Genomic DNA, 8,463 nt, shown 5'->3' on the forward strand with positions numbered 1-8,463 from the left:
GGCTGGCTCTGGCAACCATCCAGCCCAATGCCTCATTTTGCTTTTCCTTCTGACATTGATATGTAACCTTTGGCTGATTTGCCTTCTCAGCCCTCAGTCTCCTCCTACTGTTTGATTGCTTTGTCTTTTTAGAGTTGAGCTCCCAGACAGGATGAGGCTGCAGGCTCCATCTTAGTAAGTGTTTGCAAAGTACGTGGCACAATAGGGCTGATCTGGGTTAAGATCTTCAGGCACTACTTCACTACTACCAGTAATTGTTATTGTTAATAACAAAAACAACTAGTTGTAGTACAGTGTGGAAAGGAGAATAGCTTGGCATCATTAATGTCAAGTTTCAAGAGCAAAAGTTCAATTTGTGTTGCTACCTGTCATCCTCTGGAGAACTGTAAGCGTGTCCCTGAATAGGGATCGAGTTTCTGCACTTTCCCTTTATCACCTCATTTGTTTCAAAACAAGATTCAATGTCATTAGAGAAAATTGGCATGGAGTCAAGGGGTTTTGTCCAAGGAATTCAGGTTGTCTTTATACTTATTTTCATAAGCTCATGGCATCAGAGGGATCATTGAGAAACCCCTATCGGCCTTTCTCCCCAGCTATCTCAGTTCCTGCTTGTATCACCAGACCTTCTGTTTATGTCCCTTTCTATTCTACTTAGTGGCAAACATCTTTCAAACATCTTAACATCCTTAAGAATATTTTACACTTCTCTTACTCCGTTTCATCCACGGACAAGGATAATTGTGTGGTCTGGTCATTATCTGGGAACTTTGACAGCCCTCCTCATGTTATCAACATTGGTTATAGATTAATCCTCTCTGTTGTAGCTGTGGGTTAATAATCATAACTCATCAATGGACTAATATATATGGCTAGCATTTAGTTTTTTGCATTCTCCTGCAGCATGTTTCTTTCCTGCTGTTTTGCCTAAGAATACCTACCTACATGATAGATTGTGTCTGGAAAACTTGAATTAGTGATTTAAGCTTTCCTACTGTTGCTGTCATTGCTTGTGCTTTAGAAATCCCTTTCACTTTGAAATTTATTACTTTAAAAAAAAAAAAAAATCCTGCCAATATGGAATTGCTTAGATTTCTTTGGGAGTCTTTCAGTGTGTCAGTCAGTGTTTTGTTTCCTGGTAGGTACAAGTCCTCTATAAATCTCTCAAATCTTTTGGGGTACCTCCTAAAAGAAACATGGAGTCAATATGGCAGCAAATTGTTTTAAATAGTTTATCACATAGTCACTGGCTAGTTTGTTCATTTTTACAAAATGTAATTGTTTGCTTTGTATCAATCCTCATAAGCTACAGTTAGAATCTGATTTTATTTTTCCAGAGAAGGGTCTGAACCCTGGCCCCACCACTGCTTTGAATTCTTCCCTGGTAGACAAAGATGAAGCTTGAGGTATCAAAATGTCCTGGGAGAGATGTGACTTTGGAGCGGACAAGGATCTGATGGGATGGGGTTATTTTACGGGGCTAGAGATAAGAAGGATTGTGACTCCGCATGGAAGCAGGGCTGATCTAGAGCCCCAGCAGTTGCAAAATGTAGCTAAAAGCTGGAGAGAAGCCAGGAGGCTGTGCCAGGCAGTGTACTATTTTCCAGTGTCATTGCAGGGGATTAAACATGCTTTGACAGGGAAAGGGGGGTTTATCTTTGGAAATTGATGCCCACGTGGATCTTAAGGAGAATGAGTTGGATGTTTTCACTATCATATTTTGATTCCAAGAATGAAATGGCCTTGCAAAGTAGCAAAGAAACAAGACTTACTGTGATTCTCAAGGAAACAATTTCAGCAGTAGAAATAGAAAGTAGAGAACAGCAAATTAGAGGATGTGGTATAAGAAAGGATTCATTCAGATCACATAGCAGATAAGGGTGTTCTCAAAATACGAGATACTGTTTTAGGAACATCTGCACATAAAAAGAAACCAAACTAAATCAATCTTCATGACATGACACGTCTGTGGGCATTTAACTTCCTTGCTGTAGCACCTCTGTGATTGTACTTTCCTGTTTGTGTGTGTTCTAGGCATAAACATTGAAGGTATAAACATCTTTATTAAAGAGTAGACTGGATTAAATATGTTCAAAACAACACTGAAGTTTTTTTTCAGAGGGCCAGAATTTGTGAGATAATGTCAGATGTAAAGAAAAATTCTGAAATTTACAATGGGAATATTTCAGCTGAAATGTTTCCTTCTGAACCAGAAAGGAAGACAGAGAAATTGTACCAGCTGATTTCTTGTCTAATGTTTTTTTGTTAACTTGAAACTCAATCTCTTCTTTCTAGAAAGGAGTTCTTTAGGGAGTGGAGGCACTTGGATACAAGCCCATCTTCCAAACCATTTGGAATTCACTGATAAGAATGATTTTTGACTGAGCCTAATTTCAGGCTAAATTTTAAAGCAAGATGACAGGCAATACAAGTTGGTATGAAATCAAAATAAAGGAAAATCCTACTGTTTCCTGATAGATATATATGGTACCTGTCAGTTTAGTTGCCACAATATCTGAGCATCTCAGTATTTAATGTGTGTAACTTCAAAACTTCTATACAACTAAAATTGGTTTTAAAGGTCAAAATCAACATTCAGAATGTGAGAGCCAGTTTGTAAGAAGAGTTTGCCTACATATAATAGGTGAAGCTATGTTGTGATATGCTAGGGTTTTTTTCTGATTTTTTTTATTTATGAAATAAATCTTTCTCAGGCATACAACCAGCACAAAACCAAATATAAAACTCACATAATAAGCTGATAAAAAGCAGAACATCTTCCATGACCCTTCAATCTGCCAGTTCTATTTTCACCCGCTTACACTGTTCTCAAGACTTCTTTTTGCCTAGGGAAAAAAAAGCAGGATTTATAATACACCAAGGTAGTAAAAAATACTTGCCACACTAAGGTGAAAGATTTAAGTAAAAGGATCATCTCTCAGCACATCCTTGTCCATGTTTATTTTAGTCTAATCTACTTAGATTTTATATATTTTTAGAATATCTTAATTATCATAGTATTTGAGCATTACAGCCTACAGCCATCCTACATATGGAAAGAAATACTCTTGTATATGGCTGGTAGATAATCAGGAACAGAGGAGGAAAGAGGAATACAGTTGAATACCTAATGACATCTTTAGCACTTGCATGCATTTGCCCAAAATGCATCAGGCTCTGATCTTGCATCAGCATGGTTCACACCTCAAGTCTGAATGCTGCTGAATGTTAAATGATAAAATGCACACCATGTTTTTGTTTCCTTTAAATTTATAGTGGAAACTTCTAGCTGATCTTCCATGCTGTTGAGGGCTGGGGAGGAGGGAGGGCAGATTATGTGCTACAAACCCCATCCACCTACATGTGTAATAAAGTAAGCACAAGGAGCATCTTGGCTGCAGAAATGGCTGTGAAGCAGCTATGAGGATGCTTAGCAGAAGAAATGGAACTCTTCACAATCCCACTCTCAGAATGGGCTACATACAAAAATTATGTCCAGTTAGGATGAGGGGGAGAGATGTAAAATACAAATCCATAAGGACTTCCGTTGTTCATGGAATAATTTTTAGACCTTGCATATTATTAACATGCAAATACTGGAGTAAGTATATCCTGCTTTTTTAATAGGCTTCATGCATCTGTGAAAGAAGCAGTTCTACCCGGTCATTTGCTTAATGAAACCTGAAAAAAAAAAAAAATGAGGTTGGGCTCTATAATGCCATGCTGACAAGCAGTATAATATTCTTAGTTATGTTTCAGTCCTCTTATTTCAGGTCTCTAATTTGATGCTTCCCCTATTAACTTTCTCATTTCTTTCTGTGCAGTACGTCAGAGGCCACCATACCACTTGTCATAATATTTCCAGCTTATAAGAGGGTAGAGGGAGCAGAAAGTAACTACAAGATAGTTCTGAATCTTTCATATTCATTTCAAAATCAAGTAGTTTATTTAAAGTACACACTCTCCTTCTTTCTTGCTACCTGAAACAAGAACTTACTTGAATGTTAAACAGGGCCTTAATGAATCCCACAAGATAATCATAGCAGCAGCTGTCCAAGTTAGTTTCTATAAATAATTCTGTATGATCTTTACTTAAGTTTTAAGTACTAAATTGAGAGTCTGCCTTTTTCTTCCTCTCATACACCCATTGGAAACCAAGGATGCTTTGTAAGGCTTTTAAGTGGTTCACCTTATGCTCAGATTGTGATACTGAACACTGAGCTCCTCAACCATGGCAACTGAAATGAAGTATGTAACCTTGACGAGTGAGGCACTCCTGAAGAGCCAGTATTGAAAGAATTAAATTCTTGATACAAATATTTAGAAAGATCTCAAATTAACATGAGTTACCATTCAGCAAAGCTTGGCACCTCTGAATGGTGGTTACTAAATAATTTTATGCTTTACTAACTAGGTTCAACAGAGTTATGTGTCGTAATAGTCTATTACCTTCCTCTAAGGGAGCCATGTACTGAGTACAGTGTTTTTCCTGTACTCTACCCTTTAAAAACCTTTCATACAAAGCAGGGCAAATGGCAGTAAATTGAAACTTTGTTGCCTTGTCTTCTAACATCTGTGTGCTCTATCCCTCATTAACAGGTGCTTATGCCTTCCTTTTGGGCATAAAAGAAGTCTGAGACTATTCTAAATTTGAATTACTTTATTCACTCATATATACCAGTCCCAAATTGAGAATATGCAGCCAACATACAAGGCAGTTCCTTCATGTAGGAAGCCTAGCCCAACATCTTTATCTCATTCCCAAGAGACAGCTCTTAACATCAGAAGTGATTTAACAAGAGTCAAGGCAGATAGCCAATTTTCAGGCTGTTCCCATTGCCTCCTCTTCTTCTGAGTCTGCCAAGGCACAAAGTCCTTGCATAACCCAAAGACTGAACAGCAAGACAGCAGGTCTCTCCAAGAGATGAAAGCCTACTTGCACTCTGTAAAGGTAAGATTGGAATATTTGTAGTAATGCCATGTAGTGATGCTCCCCAGCCTGCTTAGCTGTTAACAGAAAAGGTAACTGCAAAGCTTCACAGTTTCACTTTCAACCAGCATTTCTGGAATTGGGTTCTTAACCAAATTATTTGTGTCTGCAAAACAAGGACAGGAATCAGCTTTCTCATATTACACTGATACTGTTTGAATTTATCTTTTTAAAGTTTGCAGTGTGTTTAGTGACAGGCTTGTTATCAGCAATTTCACTTCCCAGACTGATCAGTTATGCAAATGGGGGCATTTTTACTTTGTGGACCTCGTTTTTCTTCCATCAGCTACTGCAGCTTCATGCTGGCATCTTGTAGGGCATCCCTCAAGAGTAATGTGTTTCACACATGCTTTTTTTCAGAACAAGGATTTTTTTTTTTTTTTTTTTGGTAGTAGTAGCTCAGAGCTGGCTGGCTCTAATTCTGTTGTACCTTTTCTGTTCAGTTGTTTCAGATTTACTAGCAGGATGCCACCAGTAATGCAGGAAGACTGAAGTAACTTGCAACCCATTCTCAGCGCTACTTACAGACTGATGCAAACTGGCACATTTAAAGCCCAAATAGACAGCAGCTGTGTAATCCAGTGGCATTTCCTTCTAAAATGTTCTGTTCAGAAGAGGAGCTTGAAAGGAACATGAGATGAAGTAACAGTTTGGTGAGAAATCCAATTCCAACCCCAGAGGCAATACTGCACTAAGCTATAGATATTCTTGTCTGTATCTACAGAAAGAATAAGACACTTCTGACTTGCTAGCTCTGTCTCTACAGCCAGGCAGGTGCCTGCAGACCTGCTTCCCCCTTCAACTATATCAGGGACCTATTTGATCACACTACAATTCCCATTCAGCTATGCTCCAGGTGTTCTTTTCCATGGAAACCAGGTCACTGTTGAAGAAGGAGAGTGTGAGAGATGCTGTGTTCCTTACTTCAACCTGACATCGCTTTAGGACATGAGCAGAGAACAACATCAGAGCCAGACACAGCTCGTTTTTATGTTTTGGGTTTTTTGTGGTTTTGTTTGTTTGTTGTTTGGGTTTTTTGGTGGTGTTTGTTTGGTTTGCTTTTTCGGAGGGATTTTTGTTTGGTTGGTTCGGTTTTTTTTGGGGGGGTTGTTTTGTTTTTTAGCTTGATAGGGCATCCAGTAGGTCCAGGCAATCAGACAGTGTCTGATACGAAAAACAAGCTCAAAAATCTCAAAGCATCCAATTCATACAGAAAAGTACCTACTAAACTTGGGGGAAATGGGGACTTAGAGTCATTGTTGCACAGTCACAGACAGTTACATAGCTTTGAGATAGCAATGCCTCCTGTCTAATTCCAGCACAATCTGTCACTCAGCTTTGAAAAAGGCAAGGTGAACAATAGTCATTCAGTAGCAGAAAACGCTGATATATATTGTGCTGGCACATCAGTATCGGAAGGATGATTTCTGCTTGATTTCATTCCCAGGACCTCAATGGGTTGTTTTTTTGTCATTTTTTGTTGGTTTGATTTGCTTTGTTGCTTGTTGTTTTTTTTTACTATTCCTTTTCATTAAGAATAGACCTGCTTCTAAATTTCCCATTAAAACCATGGTTTTGGTCAAAAATGCAGTTTCTGCCACATTAACAACTCTAACACACTGATTACTCTTTCATTGGGAGATGCTTTTAAGGTCGCATAACCTAGTTTTACTGTCCTGTGGCCTATGGAGCTAGCCCAAAAATCTGGGTAGCTTCTGGCTGGGCTGGGATGAGAAGCCTGCTGTACACAGCACTTGACAGTGACACTTTATTAGCAGGAGGCCAGACCAGAGGTGTCACAGAAAACCAAGCTGCAGCTCTCAGGGAACATGGTTTCCCTGCACAGTGAGATGAAATTTAACTTTGAGCTGTCTCAAAAGGCTGAAGGAATTTTATTTCTCACCTCCCTTTTACATCATACGACTATTCTCTTTACCACTATCTTTAGGCTCCTCTAAGCAACTACAGTCTGTTCTGCTTCTGGGAGAATCTGGGGAAAGGAGCTGCAAATGGAAAATAATGTCCCCTTGTTTCTACCCACCTCTTCACCCCACACACTTTGGTAAAAGAATAAACAAATACACATATCTCCTTCTCCTTAAGCCCAGATTGCTTCTCTTAATGCTTTCTCTAGTGATTTTAGCTACACTTTTTTTGTTCAAGCAGAAATAAACCACATTTAAAAGCCACAAATTGTTGCTTCCATTTTGTCAAAAACGCTGGGCTCTTTCCAGGTTTAGAAATACACTCAAGTCTGCCAAGTTTTGTCAAACATTACCTTCCTGTAACAAGAAATATTCGTACTTCTTGGATTTAAGAGAAAGAGGAAAAGCTACCATTCAAATGCCTTCTATAAGAGGGAAGGTTCTGTATTTTCTTGGGTGCAGACAAGGGGGAGGAGGAATATGGAAAGACAGAATAAAAAAGAAAAAAGCAGCCAGAAATACCCAGCTGAGGGCCAATCTGAGTTTATAATTGGGATCAGATTCTGCTGGTCTTGTGTAGTCCAATCCCTATTGATTTCTGGAGGTTCCTCACAGGGTAAGCTAATGTTTAACATAAATGAGGGTTACCAAATCTTGTCCTTGAGAAGTAGAGGTCCAGAAGTTTTTATCAATTCAACTGCTGTATTCCTGGCCAGCAAGCCTGTCTGCTTGATTCAGGTTTAATTAACTGATTCCTTAGAATGGAAGTGTTGTAGAAGAGCATGTTCATTACCATTTATACTCATTCTAGTATGACGTATTCCAAGTCCCCCTTCATCATGTCTTGGAGAGAATGATCTGTTGAAGAAGGATGACAAATCTTTGCACAATGATCTTGTATTCTGCCAGATACTCATAGTTTAAGTTGTATACCAGTCTGAGATGAAGCACAGTATGAAAGGCAATAATGGACACATTCTTGATTCCAGATTATTTTGGTATGATACAAAATCTCATCGTTACTGGGCAGCTCACTCACTTTTCATGTCAACCTTTGCTACCTAGCCCACTCCAAAGTGTGGGAAAGAAACATTTCTTTGAATTCTCCTGTAGCGCCATGCATCCTAATAACACTCTAGAATGATTGGCATGGAGTCTGAACTCTGAGGCTGGATCCAGTCTCAATGCCAGGAGGCAATGTTGCAGAGAGGAGCTATGGCTGTGGTCTCTGAATGGACCTGGCTACCTGTGTATGCTTTCCCTGTGTCTTGCAGTGCTTGAAGATGCTAATTCATTCAAATTTTCCTCTGTTCATTTATGTCTTCTGTCCTTAAAAGTTTAGCTTTTTAAAATAGCAATCTGTATTGTCTATGTGAAAGATTAATCACAAAGAGTGCTTGATGTGGGAAGGCTTTTCTGGAGAGGTTCCACATGTTGTCAGCCAGTAATTCTGAGTGGCGGTTTCCACGTAGGTCCCTTAGCTTTTGGAAATGACATTTAGTCGGACGTGTGCCAGCTGCACAATTTACCTAGCCCTGCAAAGTGCAAATA

Source organism: Apus apus, chromosome 3 (genome assembly GCF_020740795.1).
Source record: "Apus apus isolate bApuApu2 chromosome 3, bApuApu2.pri.cur, whole genome shotgun sequence".
NCBI lineage: Eukaryota > Metazoa > Chordata > Aves > Apodiformes > Apodidae > Apus > Apus apus.